The sequence below is a fragment of the Drosophila navojoa genome, chromosome 5, assembly GCF_054131105.1.
Source record: "Drosophila navojoa isolate 15081-1374.11 chromosome 5, UAZ_NAV_1.0, whole genome shotgun sequence".
NCBI lineage: Eukaryota > Metazoa > Arthropoda > Insecta > Diptera > Drosophilidae > Drosophila > Drosophila navojoa.
The window spans coordinates 26,845,196-26,866,058 of NC_142893.1; the positions used below are offsets into that span (position 1 = coordinate 26,845,196).

The 20,863-nt window shown below is 38.4% G+C and overlaps 2 long non-coding RNA genes across 2 annotated transcripts in view; one reads left to right on the forward strand and one right to left on the reverse strand.

The window, feature by feature from the left end:
* Positions 1 to 20,863, forward strand: part of LOC149091279 (uncharacterized) — a 139,884-nt gene that overhangs the window by 112,568 nt on the left and 6,453 nt on the right. The gene's annotated exons all lie outside the window — the stretch shown is intronic.
* The window catches only part of LOC149091281 (uncharacterized), a 115,328-nt gene that overhangs the window by 93,802 nt on the left and 663 nt on the right, over positions 1 to 20,863 (reverse strand). The window lies entirely within an intron of this gene.

A 20,863-nucleotide genomic window follows, 5' to 3' on the forward strand; every position in this document is an offset into this window, starting at 1 on the left:
CACATTTATAAAGTTCGTCGCCAAGATTAACAAACTGCTTCCAAACTTGCAGCAGCGTGTCTACTTTGGTATCAATATCGTAGAATGTGCAGCCATCAGGTGGATGCTCTGTATATCCAGAAATACAGGTAATTATTGCCTTCAATCTACCCCTGGTTCCCAGTAAAGTACGTAGATTTTCCATTGCAGCTTGCTGCGTTGCCAGCAGTCAATACAAGTTGTTGTCTAAAATAACAAGATATAACCCTAATGTGATAAAATTGCTGCGTCTCTTGCAGCCGAACAAAACCATTAAGACAACTGCATATGCCAATATGAACGTGGCAAACGCTTTACAAATTTCGGTATACCCTTTACTTAAAAGGAAAGAGCTGGGATCGTCGCGAACGAAAATTTCAATTTCTGTGCGACGATGATTTCAGCGACCACAGAGAGCGAGAGAGAGGGACTGAGAGAGAGAAAGAGTAGAAAAAATGGCTCATAGCTGTGCTTCATACGAAATTGGGACCATTTCGGTTGAGCGCTCACAGCGCACTGTTTTTGTCATGCAGTATTTTCATTGCTCGAACCTCCAGCGACCGAGCCGAGCAAATACGAAGTATAGCGGTCGCTCAACTTAACAGTTTCGAGCTGTAGAAAAATTTGTTCTACATGTCTAGTCTATGTGTTCTCTGGTCAGTGGTATTACGTATGATGCCAAATATCAATACTTTATTCCAAGAATTTGCAAATGCAGAGTCTCCAGCAGCAAAAACACGACAAGATAAAACACCACTTTTCCAATAGTGCGTGCTGTTTCCAACAACTCTAAGTGAGCATTCAGTAGCAACCACCGGCTCCGGCTCGAAGCACCAAATTTTATGATAAATAATTAAACATTTCTTAATTTGTCCGTTAAACAATATCTAAGAAAATTATTATAAGACATGAAACAGCCATAAGATCAAGTATTCAACACCGGAAGAGCACCACTCCCCGAAACTCATGCACCATTAGAAACCATACCAGAATTGTACCGTACATTTTCCGCCTGAGAACAGACTAATCTCTTAAGGATGGGTAAGTAATATATCATCCATCAGCGCTCACTCACACTTAAACACAACACCAAAGCCACGATTCCCTAGCGACTACTATAAGCAAATCGCCCTAGCGACTACTTATAAACCAATCGCCCAAGCGTCCACTTAGAAGCAAATCGTCCCAGCGTCCGCTTAAAAACAATCATCCCATCATCCAATCATATAAACAAGTCGCACTCCAACGCATTTCTTATATGAAGCTATTGGTTCTTCTGTCGAGGCTGCTATTGAAGCTCAGGTGTCTGTTCAAAATTGGAATCTTCTCCAATTGTGTCAATAATTCAGCCACTCCAGGCATTTCCTTATCTGTCGTCCCTCGAAAGCAAGTTTTCTTATCTAGGCTTTCACCTGATACGACCTGTAAGGCTTTTATTGCAAGCAAGAATTTGGCTAATGTTTTTATATCGAAGTTTATCTTCGCAGCTCCGCGTGAAATTGCCTCTTTCAAGATAAATGTGCCGGTAGAATATTTTCAAACTTTATGTGATCCAAATTTCTGGCCTCCTGTTTGTGTAAATCCACCTTCGATGCAATCGTCATCAAACATTCATACATACGGACGGACGGACGGACGGACGGACGGACGGACGGACAGACAGACGGACAGGGCCAAATCGACTCAGCTTGTCGTCCTGATCAAGAATATATATACTTTGTGGGGTCTGCCACGCCTCCTTCTGCCTGTTACATACTTTTAACAAAACCATTATACCCTGATTTCCCATTTTCAATGGGTTCAGGGTATAAATACTATACATAGAAATGACAGATACACTTGCCAAAAACATAATAAAAGAATATCTTTGTTTAAAGAATAATTCCTTATACTTTCATCACCTCTCAGATTTATTAATATTCCAAAAATCTTACGCTGAAATCATTAATCCCGATAGTAAAACGAAAACATTAAGAACTTCAAAATTACAAGATATCCTAATTTTGCAGAATTTAAAGAAATAACCCTTTCAAATCATAAGAAATTACTTCACCCCGGTATTACAAAAACGACTAACTGGTTCAGAGAAAAATTATACTTTCCAGACCACCAAAACCTAATACAAAATCTCATTAACGAGTATACAATCCCAGAGACAAATACGTCATGGACTTTTATTTAATCGACAATAAACAATTTTTATCTTGCATTGACATACACTGCGCGTCATCAGGTTAGCGCCCTCCTTCACACTCATCTTCTTTTGCTTTTTTCTCTTTTCCTATTGCATGCAATTTCGTAGTTTTTGTTTTGATTTTGTTGTCAACATATGAGATTTCTCTCATAATAAAATCAAGCGCGAGAGAAGAACCGTTATATTTTATTTTCTATTCTTCTTTATTTTCGCAAAGAATGCGTGCACTTATTTTGCGTCATTAGATTAGCGCCCAAATGCAATTTTAGTTATCTTGCTTATTTTGCCAAGTACAGTCACCAAATTTTTTGGGAAGCTCAAAGTATTCAATATCTTTAAATAAATGTACAGTATGGGTAAAAAAACAGTTTTATCTCTTTGATGAAAAATCAAAGATTGAGGCATACTTTGATTCTGGATTATCTTTTCATAAAATTGCTGAAAAAACAGGAAGACACAGGAAAACAATTGGCAATTTTCTTAAAAAATAAAGAAAAACTATGGAAAAACTATAAAGGCGGCAATAATCAAGTGATTTCACAAGCAGATAGAAGAGCAATAGTTCGGGAAGCTTTGAATTCCAATAACTCAACCACTAAGATTAGGGAAAAAACCGGTGTTAAGGCGAACTTATCAACGGTCCAAAAAGTAATTAAGAAAGCTAATAATTGTAATAATGTTATGGTCTGTTGAGCAATACCTTACTACGGCACATGAAAGCTTCAATTTTTGGCATCGCGTATGAACGCACAGGACTATAACATCGTTTTAAAAACTGCTTTTCCACATTTCCAAAACATTTTTCAAAACATGCAGTGGACTTTCCAGCACGATAATGCCCCAATTCACACCGCCATATCCGTGAAGTCCTGGATCCAGGGCCAAAAAGTTGATTTCATGGAGAGGCCACCATACCTACCCGACCTTAATATCATCGAAAACGTCTGGGGATGGTTGGTCAGGAAAGTATATGAGTCCGGAAGGCAATATAGTACAAGGACAGAGTTAATCAAAGGTATTGAACACGCTTGGTCAACCATATCCTTGAATTATATTGAACAACTTTATAATTCCATTCCTAATCGAATTTTTGAAGTAATTTTAAACAATGGCGGCACTACGCACTACTAATATCTGATGACCAAATTTTGGTTACATATTTTTTGTACATTTAAAAAAAAAAATTATTAAAAAATAGTAGCCATTCTTTTTGTATTTTAAAGAGAACTAATGGAGTATAATATAAAAAAATTTCAAAGATGGAGCTCTGATGGTTTAGGTTTTATTTAGCTCTGAGGTTGAGTGTAAAGGGGGGCGCTAACCTGATGACGCGCAGTGTATATTCCAAATACGGGTACTTAATAGAAATCAACAGTCGTGATTGGCTCGAAACTAAAAGAGCAATCATAAAAATTTTCAATGACATGGGAAAACCCATCGAATCAAAGCCGACCAAAAATTTAGCATTTATATGCGCACCTCTCCAAGCTTGGTTACAATCTGAAAAAGTAAGAATCAATATCACTACTAGCAAAAACGGTAAAAAACTAAAAATTATTTATACAGAATCCGACAAAGAAAACAAACAGACGAAATTCGAAACCATTCTATAATCTATAACCATAAGACTTGTCAATGAACAGAACCCCAGCAGACATATATATATACGCAGGTATACCTGAATATGACACACAAGTAAACAAGATAAATGAAATAAAAAATCATCAAAAACCGAATCGACTTTGAAATAGACACAGACTACAAACACGCCCCACTAGTTAAAACTAAAACAACTACACCATTCAAGAAAACAGGTCATATAACGCAAACTGACGAGAAATTACATAGAAACTAATAAAAGACAAACCACGCATTATAAATCAAAATTCAAAAGAAGAAAGAAGACTAACAATATTATCACTTTTATCAATTAAATTAATCAATTAAAGTATCGAAATCAACCCAATCAAAGCACCAAAAGTTTACCTAGCTTTCAAAACAGGAACAATGGACTTACCATCGGACTACGAATACCAATTCTTAACATTAAACCACTGACCAAACAACACATAGACTAGACATGTAGTACAAAGTTTTTCAACACCGAAAAATCTGCCTCGTAGGTCCTATCGATTTCGAATTTGCCTGGCTCTTCACTTTTAGGTTCAAGCTTCGAAAATACACGGGTGCACAATCATTCCGTTTCATGCTCTCGACCGAGACGGTAAAATGTTGAATAAAAGATGCCTCTGTGATCGATTATTGTTCTTGCTCTATCGCTTTCTCTACTTTCTGCTCTCTCAAATTTGTATATGTATGTATGCATGTGAGCACAAGCAGCAGCTCACAAAAATTGAAATTTTTCGCGTTCGACTGCCGTTTCTGCCCTTCTGTGTGAAGAGTATACCTAACTCTTCAAACCGTTTGCCAACCTTGTACAAAAAATTTGCGTTTGCGTTATTATTTGTGAGAAGGGTATGAAAGCGTTGGTGGTCCTAATGAAAAAGTTTTCGCGACGAGCGTGCACACGCACAAAACAGTCCCTTCCTACATGTATGACCATTAGATTGCCTGTGTACGTGTAAAGGCCTTGCTGCCTGTAGCAATTTTAGGTCCTAGCATTTGAATTTGGTCGATCTTGAGGAGTGCTCGCATACATACATATGTATGTACATATGTATATGCATTTGAGTGTATATGCGCATGGGCTGTGAAGCTAGCAATTATGCGAGATCACTTGTAGAAGCATTTGTATGCCTGTGGGCCTTTACATTTGCGTGTGTGTATGTGCATGTGTATGCATGAGACATGAACTTTGGAGATCACTTGTAGAAGCATTTGTATGCCTGTGGGCCTTTACATTTGCGTGTGTGTATGTGCATGTGTATGCATGAGACATGAACTTTGGCGTGTGCCTACCTCAACTTAGAATTGACCGATTTAGGGTTCGAATTGAAGAGGCGCGCTTGTATTTAAACACCTTTTATTTTGTATATGGATATGATCGTGTGCTTGCCTATCAATTCATAAAAATAATTGTTTAATAGGAACTTGTTTAATATTATTTCATTAATTTAATAAATATATAAAAAATACAAAATATTTAATATATGTATATATAAAAACAAATCAATAGAAACAAATTTAATGAAAAGGTCGTTTAACACTCCCGTTTGCAGATTTATCTAAATCGGTCGAACAATAAAAAGCCCGTGGCAGGCACACGCCAATGCTCACGTATTATGAACATACACACACACACTATCGATATTTTCGGTATCGGATACATTGGGGCGATGATACTGATACTTTTTACTCGATGTTTTGATTTCGATATTTTTACTTATCGAGTATCTCTAGAGCCATATCGAGTAAAGAAAAATACGCGGGATCAAGTCAAGCTCGCCAGCCAATTTGCGCAAAATTTTAGACTGAGTTTGAGTTGAATCATTAAAAAAGGTTGAAACAGTGAATTATTATCGAAGTCAATGTGATTTATAGTTAAAGTAAGTAATAAAGCAATTACTCTATGCAGTTTATTGAAATATATTTCTTTAAAAGAATTCCGTCAAGCCACAGCAGTGTTTGACAGTAATTCACCAGAATACGCAACGGCGAGGTGAAGTGCAAAATTTGTTTCAAAACTCTTAAATCATCAGGAATCACCTCAAACATGCATAAGCATATAAGAAAATTTATATTATCCAGGGAGAGAGGGATACTTCCATAGATTCTCAAACAATTTTTGGAGTGATTAAAATAAGTGGACGCATGCAAGTAAGCAGACCGAACAAACAAGATCTACAATGAACGATGACGAAGTAGGTCGCTACCTATCTACCCATGTTTTACCACTTTCCATCGACCCTTCAAAACAATGGGCTGATGTAAAAGTAGTTTATCCCAAACCATACAACTTAGCTCAAAAATATTTGGGAATTCCCGCGACGTCCGTGCCCTCTGAGCGCCTTTTCTCCAAAGCTGGAAGTACCATAACCAAAACTCGCAGCCGATTGTCACCCAAAAGGCTTGACAAACTTATTTTTTTAGGCGATTGTGCAGAGAAGGAATGGAATATATAACGTAACATAACTTCATTGTACTATGTAAAATTGAAAATTTACTTGAACTTTTTATTAAAAAAAAAACATGAAAGATATCCTAGATTTAATAAACATTTCATCCGATACCTTGCAACATCAATGCTTTTGATTTGATATTTTTATAAGTACGATGCTTTTCTTTTGATGCTTCTCATGAGTACATGATCGATACTTTGCATTCGATATCGTGTCCCTACTTACAATATACCACAGGCAGTAAGAAATTTTCACTAAGAATCGTTTCCCACACTAACACAATCATAATGGCAAATACATATGTATAAAGCGGGACTACAACGGACGACTTACGAACATATTGTAAATGTGTGTGTGCATGCTCGTCGCGAAATCATATTCTTTGTGTGCATCAAAACTTGCATACCCTTCCCAGAAATAATCAACGAAACCCTTACTGTTTGCTTGCATGGGCGTGGCAAACGCTTTAAAATTTTGGTGTACCCTTCACTCAAAAGAGGATCGTCGTGAAAAAATTTCAATTGTTGTGCTATGTTGAGCTTGATGATTTGAGAGCCCATAGAGAGAAAGAGAGAAGAGTATGTGAGAGAGAATAGGTCAAAAAACACAAAGCGCATAGAACGGGACAATTTCAATTGAGTTTCTGCAGCGCACTGATTTCGTCGTGCTATCTTTTGTACATATGTATGTACAATATACGTATGCGTATACGTATCATACGTATGTATGTAAATATGTGTGTACATATGTACATATACAGATTAACTTTACATTTATTAAAGTAAGCATATTTTCATACATATGTATGTATACAGGTCAAGGTGTCATAAAAATCATCAAAGTAAAATAACTTATACAAATTATTGTCAAGTGCACTTATCACTTTAGTTAGTCAGCTACCTACATACAAGCGCGCCTCTTCAATTCGAACCCTAAATCGGTCAATTCTAAGTTGAGGGCCTACCTCAACTTACACGGTTATGTACATAACATGCATACATATGTACATTTGCGTGTGTGTATGTGCATGTGTACATACACACACGCAAATGTAAAGGCCCACAAGCATACAAATGCTTCTACAAGTGATCTCCCATAATTGCTAGCTGCACAGCCCATGCGTACATACACTCAAATGCATATACATATGTACATACATATGTATGTATGCGAGCACTCCTCAAGATCGACCAATTTCAATGCTAGGACCTAAAATTGCTACAGGCAGCAAGGCCTTCACACGTACACAGGCAATCTAATGGTCATACATGTAGGAAGGGACTGTGGTGTGCGTGTGCACACTCGTCGCGAAAACTTTTTCATTAGGACCACCAACGCTTTCATACCCTTCTCACAAATAATAAAGCAAACGCAAATTTTTTGTACAAGGTTGGCAAACACAGAATGGAAGAAACGGCAGTCGAACGCGAAAACTTTCAATTTTTGTGAGCTGCTGCTTGTGCTCACATGTATATACATACATATACATATTTGAGAGAGCAGAAAGTAGAGAGAGCGAGAGAGCAACAACAAAAATCGATCACAGAGGCGCATGAAACGGAATTATTTTGCACCCGTGTATTTTCGAAGCTTGAACCTAAAAGTGAAGAGCCAGGCAAATTCGAAATCGATAGGACCTATGAGGCAGATTTTTCGGTGTTGAAAAACTTAGATACTAAATACATATAACAACTTACTTAAACAAACCGAACTGGTCAAATACATTACCGACATAGAGTACCCAATAGGCAAATTAAATCGCCAAATGAATGGCATACAAATTATTTAAAGAAATAAACGAGGTTTAATAAATGCAATAGGAACAGTAAATATCTTTTTGGCACTTTAGACTAAAACGGCAGAGAAGAATTAGCGCTAAAAATTAACAAAACAATGACTTAAGATATTTAATAGACGCAGTAAACAAAAACTTAGAATTGCTCAATAACTTAACCATCTCACAAGAAGCAGATAAGAAACTAGATTATCTCAAATTCAACATAGAACATTTCACAGAATACATAGAAGATATTGAATTATGCATGCAACTAACCAGACTAGGCATTTTCAATTCCAAGCACTTACATCAGCATATGTTAGATATAAATTCTGAAAAAATTCTAAACATAAAAACTTCTACTTGGCTTAAATCAGACACAAATGAATTATTCATAATTTCGCATTAAGAAGATTAAAATAACACATTAATTGAAAATACGTATAAGACTTACTACACATTAAAAAATACAGCATATGTAAAAACCACAAAAAAACAATAAACAAACGAATGTATAAGTAGTATAATCACTCAAAGATCAGCAGATCATACCAGAACATTTAAAACTTAACAAATTAACTACATAGAACCAAACATTATTGTAGCTTGGAACTACCCAAAAACAAAAATCACTCAAAATTGTAATAGAAACAATATTAATATTCAAGGTAATAACATAATTAAGATATACCATTGTAGCCTGAAATATCACAGCCAGTTGCTGGTACGCTCAACTTGTCCGTTCGGTTGATTACTAAATACTCACATAGGTTTATCGACTTAACCGATAATTAATCTCGAAACGGCTCTTTATTCGCCGATAATAATAAAAGCTACAAATGATGATAAACAAGTAAGAAAACTCTAGTCGAGAGCGCTCGACTAGATACTACCCTGAACCAAACTAATAGAAAAGCACATTTAGTATAATTCAAATTTCAATTTCGATGTATTTAAAAATATAAATGAAATAGAAAACTCATTTAATTAAATAGATAAAAATTTTGAAACAATTAAAAAAAAGAATGACGACACGCTCTCTGGGTTTGAACCCGAGACCTCGTGATCAAGTGCCGCGCTTTCTACCTTAACGCCACCCTTCTGCTCTGATTTTCAATGTCAAAACTGAAATAGATTCACTGCTACAGCGCCATCTACCAAATCTAAGTCAAACTAACTGCTGATGTGACTTAAGAATGTGCAAGAACAACCAAACTAATAAAAACGTACATATAGTATGGTTGAAATTTTAATTTCGAAGCAATTAAAAGAAAACTACAATATGCCCAGCAGGATTTAAACCAGACACCACGCGATCGAGCGCCGCGCCCTCTACTATGACGCCATTCCTCTGTTCTGATTTGCAATGTCAAAACTGAAATAGATTCACTGATGCAACTCCATCTAGCAGAACTAAACGAAACTAACTGCTGATGTAATTCTAAGAATGTGCTAGAAGATGTTTGAATGTATGTGTGCACACGTATTGGAAAACTGCTGTTGCTGCAGCACGTGCGTTTGTTAATTTGCCAAACATTTTGTTATTTTTTAACGTCGATTGACTAAACCGAATTTAATGAAACTTTCAGCATATGATCTACATATTCTATTGAATATTTGGCATTAAAAAAAAAACATGTCAAATCATTCACAATTAGTTATACTAGCATCTGACCTTCACTGGGGATTCTGGTGAATTTGGAGCCGGTATCCAAAATGTAACAAAAACCGAAATTGTATAAAATGCATTCGAATATACTTTTAAAATTTGGAGACAATAGCTCTAAAAATGTAGGAGATATAAATTTATAACCTATTGCCCTTGGGTTGCGCTGCAGTGTTGGCAATATTATGAGAACTTATTTGTTGAATAATTTAAATTCTAGACGTACGATCGTAATGAAACTTTCAGAACGTAATCATGATGTTTCAATGTATTTGTATACCGAAGCACAAGTCTCTAGTATTTGATATACGACTTTTACATAGATGATGGTGAGGGGGTGAATTTAGGGGTGGGGGGTAAATTTTAACAAAAACCGAAATTGTATAAAATGCATCTTTATATACATTTTAAATTTGGAGACTCTAGCTTGAAAGATGTAGGAGATATAATTATTTAAGTGATCTTCGATAAGGTTTTTTATCGATAAAAAAGTGTCGGAATGAGTTATCGTTTTTTAGTGATAAACTCGATATGCGCGCGATATATACGGACATTTTAAAAAATTTGAAGTCTCTAGCTCTTGTATCTTCTGAAATCGACGCGTTCAAACATACGGACGGACGGACGGACAAAACCATTATACCCTGATTTCCCATTTTCAATGGGTTCAGGGTATAAAAATGACAAAAATGCTAAAAGATGAGATATGTGCAAACAAATGACAAATGGTTCCTCAACATCCCGGCCCCCCTTAAACTCTGTTTCAGAATGTGGTATAGCTGCAATCTTCGTGATGGGTCGTATAATCTCTCCAGAAACGTCCTTGAGTTTAACTGCCCGTACTAATCCATCCCCTCTACACCTCGATTACGCGTCCTTGATGAGTACAATGAGTACAATGTATATATTAGGTATCTTGGTATCCTGTTGCCAACGTTTCCAAAATCCTTGAAGCATTGCCTGAGTATGTTGCCAATATCCCAAGCGATTAGTTGGTACCTCTGCGTAGCTGCCATCGTGAACTGCAGTGTACGTCCGTCCGATCAAAAAATGTGCTGGTAATAAGTATTTAATTTCTGTGTCCAAAGTTGCGTATAATGGACGGGAGTTTTCGACTGCTTCTATTTGTGTAAGTAGAGTGCGCATCTGCTCAAAGGTAATCACTGTGCTTCCGATCACTCGCCGCAAGTGTAGTTTCACGGAAGTTTCGAATGTCGCACACTGGTGGCAGGTAAGTTACTCATAAGCTTTTGCGTAGTGTGATGACGCTGCTTTAAACAGTTTGGGCATCCATGCGTGATTCGTCGGATGAGGTTTCTGGATCCAAGTATCCAGTTCTTCTGACAATATATAGCAAACATTGTTGAAACTCCAGGTTGAAGGTTGAACTGACGTTCATGCTTCAGTAACAGCTCAACTAGTCGATTATGGTTAGTTAGTACAATTGGGTGTTTGGCATCCCTTGATGCGTAAGAGTTTTCTAGTCAAGGCTGCTGAGTGAAGTGAATTCCTTTATCTGACGCGAAGTACAAAGCGTCAAACGTATGTGATGATTCGAATCAGTCGCAGCCATGATGATACTCTAGTAAGTAAAGTATCAAATGGAGACGATGCCATTTCCTCCCTTGCCGTCAGAGTATTGGCCTTGAATTCCGCTTCTGCTTATGGCGGCACGATAGAACAGCAGAATTTTGATCTTCGAAGCATATCCAAACACTCCTGGGAATTATGTAGCTGGGACGGTCTCTTCCACCACAAGTCAAATTTAAGAAGGTCACCGGCGAGCATTCCCTGGGATTCACAATCTGCAGGATTTTCCTTGGTACATACATGCCTGCAAGCGTCCCGTGGGATTGTCTGAAGTATTTCTGCCGTACGATTGGCTACGAACATTTTCAATTTACAGGGCTGATTGGACAGCCAGGACAACACAATTGTAGAATCGCACCATGCATATACCTTCACTTCCTTCTTACCCAAACTAGCTCGAATTGCCTTAACAAGTGTTGTCAAGAGTAAAGCTAATTTCAAAGGTGCGACGCGAGTCTTAGCAGCAACAAGATATTCTCCTATACACAGCTCTTCTGTAGACGACCGCAGAGTAAGCCTTAGGCGAAGCGTCAGAAAATGCATGTAAACCGATGTGATCCATGTGACTGTCTATGAGGCGGGGTATCTTGAACTGTTGTAGCGAAGAAATGTCCTTGCGATACATCTGCCAAGAGTGCGCCTGTTCCATCGGAAGTTCAGAATCCCAATCCAAATCAAGCAACCAAAGTTCTTGCAGTAGAATCTTGATTTGGACTACCACTGGCGTCAAAATGCCCAGCGGATAAAAATGTATGCTACACCGGATAGCACTTGTCGTTTACAACAGCTTACAGTCTCCGATAACTCAATGTTGTATGCAAGGTTGTCTTGTAGTCTTGTAGTCCTAGTACCTTTGATGTTGCTGTTGACACGTTGACTCTATCACTTTGCGCGGTGCTTAGTCGTGTGCTATTTGAGATCCATTTTCCAATTGCACACGATACATGAGTGCAACCAGCTCAGTTTGAATGTTAATAAGTTTTTTCTCTGTCATGACTCCTGTAATATCTTAGATGCTCTGGGAAACTCATGCTCGTAATCCTTGGCAAGTTGTTCTAATACCCGGACTGCGAGGAATGGTGCAGACGCTGTCCCGTATGCAACTGTGCAGAGTCTGAAGTGTTTCAGTGGTTCTGACGGATCTTCTCTACATAATATTCGATGAAAATCCTGGTGTTTAGGTGCAACCAAAATTTGTCTAAACATCTTCACTATATATCAGCCGAAAATACAAACTTGAGCATTCGAAACCTCATGCATACGTTAAACAGATTGCGTTGTATACATGGACCAATATGAAGCGCACCGTTTAGAGACCGACCATCTTGGTTTTGAAATGAGTCATCAAATACCACACGCAGCGTTGCTCCAAGTACCGGATGATGTGGCATGTAGAAAACCTTCTTCGAAGTGGCATCTTCTTCGGCATCTTTCATGTGATCCAGTTGTATGTACTACCTCATGAATTGCACATACTTCGATCGTAAAGCTGCATCCTTCATTAAACGACGTTCAATTGCCAAGAAGCGAGACTTGGCTCCATGAAAGGTGTCTGCAAACTCTGGGTTCCCTTGCTTGAATGGAAGCTCGACCATATATTCCCCTTTCGCATTACGGGAGTGTGTTTTGACGAAATGAGTCTCCACTAACTCATCTCCTGTATTTGCGGACGTGAACGATGGAAGTTCTTCCAGTTCCCAAAACCGTCGCAACAGAGCGTTGAGTCAATGGTAGCTAAGAAGGACGTAGTTGTAGTTGTACACGCTCCTTCCACTGAAGTGACAATAAATCCAAATATTGAATCAATAGCAATTGTGTTTCCCTTGATATTACACAACTTATCTCCAGTAGGAACCAAATGTGATCGTTTCCAAGCATAATGTCGATGGATGCGTTAGTATTGAATGCGGCGTCAGCTAGGGTGTGGCCGCCAAAAGTAGAGAGTTCTGCTGCAAGCACGTGTGCCTTGACCACGAGAGATACATCTGACACTCGCGACTTGTGTAGTGAACAGAGCCCTCTTGTTGTTTTTGCCTTTATTGAAGATATTCTAGATATGGAAATGCGAGAGTGTGAACGGGCCAGACCCAATGTCTGCATAGACAGTTCCGAAATGTAGGACAATTCTGAGCCGCAGTCTAATGATATGCGACAAACAACGTCTTGTCTTAATGGCGATCGTTAGTGTTACTACTGTGCTAGCACCTGGTGCCTCCTTTGACTCATCCTGCTGGTGTTGCTGTGGCTCACCTTTGTCCTTCGTATTAGGTTGATCGAAATGCAAGAGTGAGGTATGTCGGCGCTTGCAATGTTTACAAGATGACTTCGATGAGCAAGCGTCACTCCATGACCATGTCTCAAACAATTAAAACACATGTGTTTGGACTTTGCAAAGGCATATCGTTGCTAAATAGATAAATGCAAAAACTGTGTACATGACATCAATGTGCATGTGCGTTCCTGGTACCTCTGTCCTGTCTGGACTTGCTGCTTGTCGTAGTTGCAGATTGGCTGAGCATCCAGGAACTTGAGCAACTGCATTATCGTAGGATTTAATATATATATATTCTTTTCATACCATTCACGATGAGTGCTGTCATCAATCTTTGCCATGAGCAAGTAAATCAGCCGACAATTCCGATCCGTTTGTCAAGAAGCGTCTAATGCCCGAATTACGGTGCCAGCTTCGTTTCTTAACGATCGAAGCGATGCTGGGTTTTGATCCGCAACCTTGGGCAGTCCAGTAAATGTATCGAACAACAAGTAATGTATCAACTAAAGAATTACAAGCTATTTCTTAGTTGACATCGACTAAGGGCAGATGCTGATTAAGCTTTGCAAAATTTTAAAAGATGATACTTCTGAATATTCGTCAAATGTCGAATAGACCTTAAACGAGTGCTATTCCTTATAATCTCGATCAAATGGTGCTATATGAATCCGTGGCAGCTCTCAGTCCTTCATTGATGGTCCTGCGACTTGCTGTGAGCCTGACGATGATGCGTTATCCACCTGTTGTGGTAGTAGTCGTTGCATCAAGTGCTCCATAGTTTCCATTTGCATCTGCTGCATTTGTTGCATTTGCATCTGAGACTTTTATTATTATTTTCGGGGTTTGTATTCAGCGTTTAGTGCCTTAAGAAGTGCACAAGCTCGTTCAAAGCGCTCCTCATATACATTGTTGTAACTTGCTGGATCCACATATCCTTGCACATCTTCACATTTATAAAGTTCGTCGCCAAGATTAACAAACTGCTTCCAAACTTGCAGCAGCGTGTCTACTTTGGTATCAATATCGTAGAATGTGCAGCCATCAGGTGGATGCTCTGTATATCCAGAAATACAGGTAATTATTGCCTTCAATCTACCCCTGGTTCCCAGTAAAGTACGTAGATTTTCCATTGCAGCTTGCTGCGTTGCCAGCAGTCAATACAAGTTGTTGTCTAAAATAACAAGATATAACCCTAATGTGATAAAATTGCTGCGTCTCTTGCAGCCGAACAAAACCATTAAGACAACTGCATATGCCAATATGAACGTGGCAAACGCTTTACAAATTTCGCGAACGAAAATTTCAATTTCTGTGCGACGATGATTTCAGCGACCACAGAGAGCTAGAGAGAGGGACTGAGAGAGAGAAAGAGTAGAAAAAATGGCTCATAGCTGTGCTTCATACGAAATTGGGACCATTTCGGTTGAGCGCTCACAGCGCACTGTTTTTGTCATGCAGTATTTTCATTGCTCGAACCTCCAGCGACCGAGCCGAGCAAATACGAAGTATAGCGGTCGCTCAACTTAACAGTTTCGAGCTGTAGAAAAATTTGTTCTACATGTCTAGTCTATGTGTTCTCTGGTCAGTGGTATTACGTATGATGCCAAATATCAATACTTTATTCCAAGAATTTGCAAATGCAGAGTCTCCAGCAGCAAAACACGACAAGATAAAACACCACTTTTCCAATAGTGCGTGCTGTTTCCAACAACTCTAAGTGAGCATTCAGTAGCAACCACCGGCTCCGGCTCGAAGCACCAAATTTTATGATAAATAATTAAACATTTTTTAATTTGTCCGTTAAACAATATCTAAGAAAATTATTATAAGACATGAAACAGCCATAAGATCAAGTATTCAACACCAGAAGAGCACCACTCCCCGAAACTCATGCACCATTAGAAACCATACCAGAATTGTACCGTACATTTTCCGCCTGAGAACAGACTAATCTCTTAAGGATGGGTAAGTAATATATCATCCATCAGCGCTCACTCACACTTAAACACAACACCAAAGCCACGATTCCCTAGCGACTACTATAAGCAAATCGCCCTAGCGACTACTTATAAACCAATCGCCCAAGCGTCCACTTAGAAGCAAATCGTCCCAGCGTCCGCTTAAAAACAATCATCCCATCATCCAATCGTATAAACAAGTCGCACTCCAACGCATTTCTTATATGAAGCTATTGGTTCTTCTGTCGAGGCTGCTATTGAAGCTCAGGTGTCTGTTCAAAATTGGAATCTTCTCCAATTGTGTCAATAATTCAGCCACTCCAGGCATTTCCTTATCTGTCGTCCCTCGAAAGCAAGTTTTCTTATCTAGGCTTTCACCTGATACGACCTGTAAGGCTTTTATTGCAAGCAAGAATTTGGCTAATGTTTTTATATCGAAGTTTATCTTCGCAGCTCCGCGTGAAATTGCCTCTTTCAAGATAAATGTGCCGGTAGAATATTTTCAAACTTTATGTGATCCAAATTTCTGGCCTCCTGTTTGTGTAAATCCACCTTCGATGCAATCGTCATCAAACATTGTACCAAAAATCTAAATACTTTCCAATCTTCTTCGCAGCTGTCTCTGTTTTATCAAAATGTACATGGCTTAAATTCTAATTTTAAAAGTCTACTCTTGCAAAGTTTTAGTGTAAAGTATGATATTATTGCATTCACTGGAACGTGGCTAAGTAATAATATTCATATTCTTTCAATCCTTTCAAGTAATTTCACTATTTATAGACTCGATCGTTTAATGCGCAGAGGGGGTGGTGTGTTAATTGCGGTTAAATCCAGTATCCTCTCCGTAGTGTTTACCTTTTCGTCCTTTCATGATCTTTCATGATCCTTCTGATCTACAAGTTTACGCTCAACATATTATTTGTATTAAAGAAGTTTATGAACATGTAAAAAGATAGTAGACTTGCTTCTTGTGTTGGGTGATTTTAATATAGCAAATACTTCTTGGTCAGCAACTTGTAAGGTAAATTACTTTATTCCGACAATTTATCACTATTTTTTTGATTAATTGTTTAACCTGTTTCTGTTTCAGATTAACTCTATTTCTAATTAGATAATCACTAGATCTTGTGTCCATTAATCATTATGCGGTCATTAAGGTCGTGAAATCCTGGTTGTTATCCTAAAAAATTTTACTCATTTTCTACTTATTCTTCTAGTGATCCCTATAACAACTTATATACATTTTCAGTTCCTGAATATGGGTTCATTAACGATCCTAAGGTCACTGCTACCTCTCTGGCTGCAGCCATTAGGACGTTGAAATCATCTTTCTCTCCTGATTCTAATAATATTCCAAATTGTGTGATTAAAAAGTGCAGTGTGTCGCTTGAGTCACCATTACTAAAATTGTTTAATTTGTCTATGGAAACCTCTGTGTTCCCTTCAATTTGGAAAAGATCTTTCAATATTCCTTTATATAAAAACGGTGGAAGATCTGATATTTCCAACTATAGAGGTATTGCAATATTATCCAAAGTTATTTGAAACAAATTATAACATCGGGCTTTGCTTTTTGCAAATCGATTCAACCGATATTCAACCGTCTCAGCATGGTAAAAGGTATGGTATTATACAGTATTTTTGGAGTCGAGATTATATTTGTAGTTTGTAGTAAGTAAGCGGTTATATTTTGAACTTCGTTTTGTTATATTTTGATATATTTTTGTTTACGAGTTGAATTATGAAGTTATATTTTGGTAGAGAGTAAATTAGGTAATAAGTAGAAAAAGCATTATTTTGTAAAATAGAACTAAGTAGTTAATAAGTACTCGTAAGTGTTAAGCAGTTAGTAACACAAACGTGCAGCTCGAAAGCTCGCAGTGGTGAGCTGCATTGCTGGTCGCGTGGTGAAAGCTGAAGAGCGGCAGAAAGGGTTCAAAAGCCAGTTTTAAGCTCTCGGAGTGAGCCGACGTCAGAAAAATTGAATTGGCATTAAAATTGAGGTTGAGTTTGGGAGCGTGAATAAGTAAACACTAAAAAATGGTCGAGTATTCATTCGTAGTCTGTTTAACTAACATATTGACTTTTGGAACAAGCTGCAATTAACTATAACAATTAACTATAATGAGTGAAGGCCGGCGGCAACGATGGGCGTTCCTCGATCCGCGATCTACCCTTCGTAGTGGCCCCACTAACTACCCACAACACGCCGCAACCCCGACCCCAGCAATCTAGAGGGCGCTTGATCGCGTTGCCGCTCTCCCGCGTGCAGACGCCTGGGCGTGGGCCATCTAATCTATAAAGGGAAAATCTATAAAGGGAAAACAGTTACGTCGCCGAAAGTACAGTGCGTGTGATCCATTTAGAAATTAAATTATTCAACAAATAAAATCTCATAATATTGCCCACACTGCAGCGCAGCCCCAGCGCAGTCGCAGTTTACTGCGCAGTTAGCAGAACGCGTTTTTATACTTGCGTACCTACAATTGGCCAATATTGAGAACGAACCAGATGGAAATGTATTATGATGCCTCTAGTTACTGGATGACCTTTGGGCAAAATAACTGGATGGCGACTATCGAAGTTTAAAGTAGAGTTTTTGAGACGACCATCGACACGTAGCCAACTTCATCTAGGAACAGTGACAGCGAGGCTAGACTGCTTAGGCCGACGCGCCTTTATGTCGTACGAGAGATGGGCCATGACCTTTTTAAATAAACTTTGATACGTATGCAAGCGTACGCTGCAAGCGGCCGAAAGACATCACATACTTGCCATCCATAGAGACATCGTGGACTGGGTCCTTCACGAGAAGCACAGTTCTTTGACGCTCGATTGGAGTTCTTACTGGAAGCGCCGAGACTGGCCACTGAAATCTAAAGTGAAGATGCATTCAAATCTGATAATATATCCGCGGGATTCAGCATTGTAGATATATAGTGCCACTCCATTGCTGATGAGAGATCTTGTAGGTGATTTGAAACAGAAACGTTAAATCGCCAGGGCTAATCATTGATCCAAGAAAGCGCTACAGTAGAGTAATACCAATAATGAAACTCGCTTGCGAAAATGTCTAAGCGAGCCACTTCATCCATTAAACGCGTAAGAAACTTTACCCCGCATAATTCCGGTGTGGAAACCGTAAGCGTTTTTTAAGTCGAAACTCGAGACTTAGAACAAAGTAAGCTGCGATGCTATGCTGTTCTATCTGCCTCGCAGAATCCATGTACGGCAATGGTATTAATTATAGCCTGGGAAATTAATTACTTAGGCCTCTGCCAAAGTTACTGCAAATATATAGCAGTGCTACCGAAACCTTTTCAGCAAAAGAAGCAATACCGACGGCTGAAAGTAGCCAACTTTCTTCTAAAGTAGCAAAAAAGGAAACAGTGCTGTTTTTTTTTTTTCATAAAGTCAACTTTAAAATGTTTATTCTGATAATATTTCATCTATGGCAACCAACTCGTCATTTTCAGCATTGGCGTTTTTATAATTCGCCTGTTATGGTGGTTGATTGGAAGGCTATAGCAACATTTGCCATGTCGGCGTAATCCATTTCTATATGTGAAATCTCATATAACTTGTATGTCAACCATTAAATTACCTACCTTATTGCTAATATTAAGCTTAGCACAGGGCAGATCATTCTATTCCTCAACCTAGTTTTGAATAAACTGACTTGGCTGAATAGGCGCTCGACTTCAGCGTTCGACCAGGACAATGATAATAATTTTAAAGCGAAGCTAGACAGCTTATCAAGGGTTTAGTGAAGGGCGAGTCTTTTTAATTAAAAACTTCAGCCCAGAACTTATCCGTATTATTAATATTTTGCCAAATATTATAGTGCAAGCTGTCATATTGTCTATGATGGCCGTCTACGTCTTTCACTTTAAAAAACGTTAAAAGCTCAAACATATTTTCTTTTTTAGCCAATGTAAACATGATATTGGAAAATAGAAAAAATATCGAAACTAACCAAGTCTATAAGAGTTCGCTTGCATTTTATCTAAATGTATTATTTGAAAATAGCCAGATTTGTAGCTAAATGCTGTTCGAAAATTTTTGTAGCAATCGACCTTAAAAAGTTGCCAGATATAGTTACAAAATAGCTGATTCGGCAACACTGATATCTAGCCATACAGTGTGACATGCAGACGGAAGACTCTAATCCCAATCCAGCTTATGCCTCCAGAATTGTTGTCAGAACATTTTAGCCTTCGTTGTAGTAACGACCTGGTCCAGGGGGTCTTAAGACCGAGCAGTAACCAAGAGAACAGAACGCCTAGATAGCTTAGAGGCTGAATTCAGAGCTAGATATGAGTTGATCCGATGCTGGATCCCTTGAAAGGCCAAGTGTCTTCATTGTCGCAGTCTTTTACGGTGTTCAGTACCAAGGGATGGCTTGAACACCACTTTCTCAATTTAAACTTCACACAGGCAAAGGTTGCTCCCGTTACTTTCATAACAAGTCTTGCTTCTTCAACTTAATTTTCTCCAGATATCAAATCGTCAACATAGAAAATTTTACAAGAAGTACGCTAGTTTTGTTCCATATGTGACTGTATCAAGTCTGGATACTTTCAACTAATCATCTGGCGAAATCCTCAAAAAAATACATTGCAGATAGCTGTCCGGTTCAGGTACCTGCATGCAACGATACATTTTGCAAATATCGCCGGTGAGTGTAACTGAATAGGATCGGAGGCGCAGTAATACGTTGACCAATTTCGGCTGAATGACAGGGCCTCATATTAGAATGTCATTTAAGGACTAACTAGTTGTCGTAGATGCTGATCCATCAAAGACGACGCGAAGCTTGGTGTTATGCTATCTTACTTCAGAAAGCATTGATGATCAAGAAAATATTTGCATAGATTAAATGAATTGCGAGGAACACGCGACATTAGACCAAGTTCAAGAAACTCATTCAGAAATTATAAGAATCTCCAATAAGCTCGCAACTAAGCTTAACAGGCAGGCGTACTGAATATTGGCCACTAGCCAATCGATTGTAATGTTTCGCAAAAAGCGCTTCGCGATTTGAGTCTTCCTTTGTGAACTTTATTTATTTATTTCTTAAAGTTATTGACAAAAGCGAGAGTCAAATAAAATTAAAAATAAAACCTAAACAAAGTACAGGATATAATATCAATAGTAACACCGACCCGATGGGGCTATTTTATTTGGCAGTCCGGCCAGCTATGCCCACGTCTTACAGCCAGTGAAACTAATGATGCTATAAAAAGTAGTGTTAGTAAGAAAACTTAGAAAAAAAAAATATTAAATGTGGACTTATTAACTACATATAT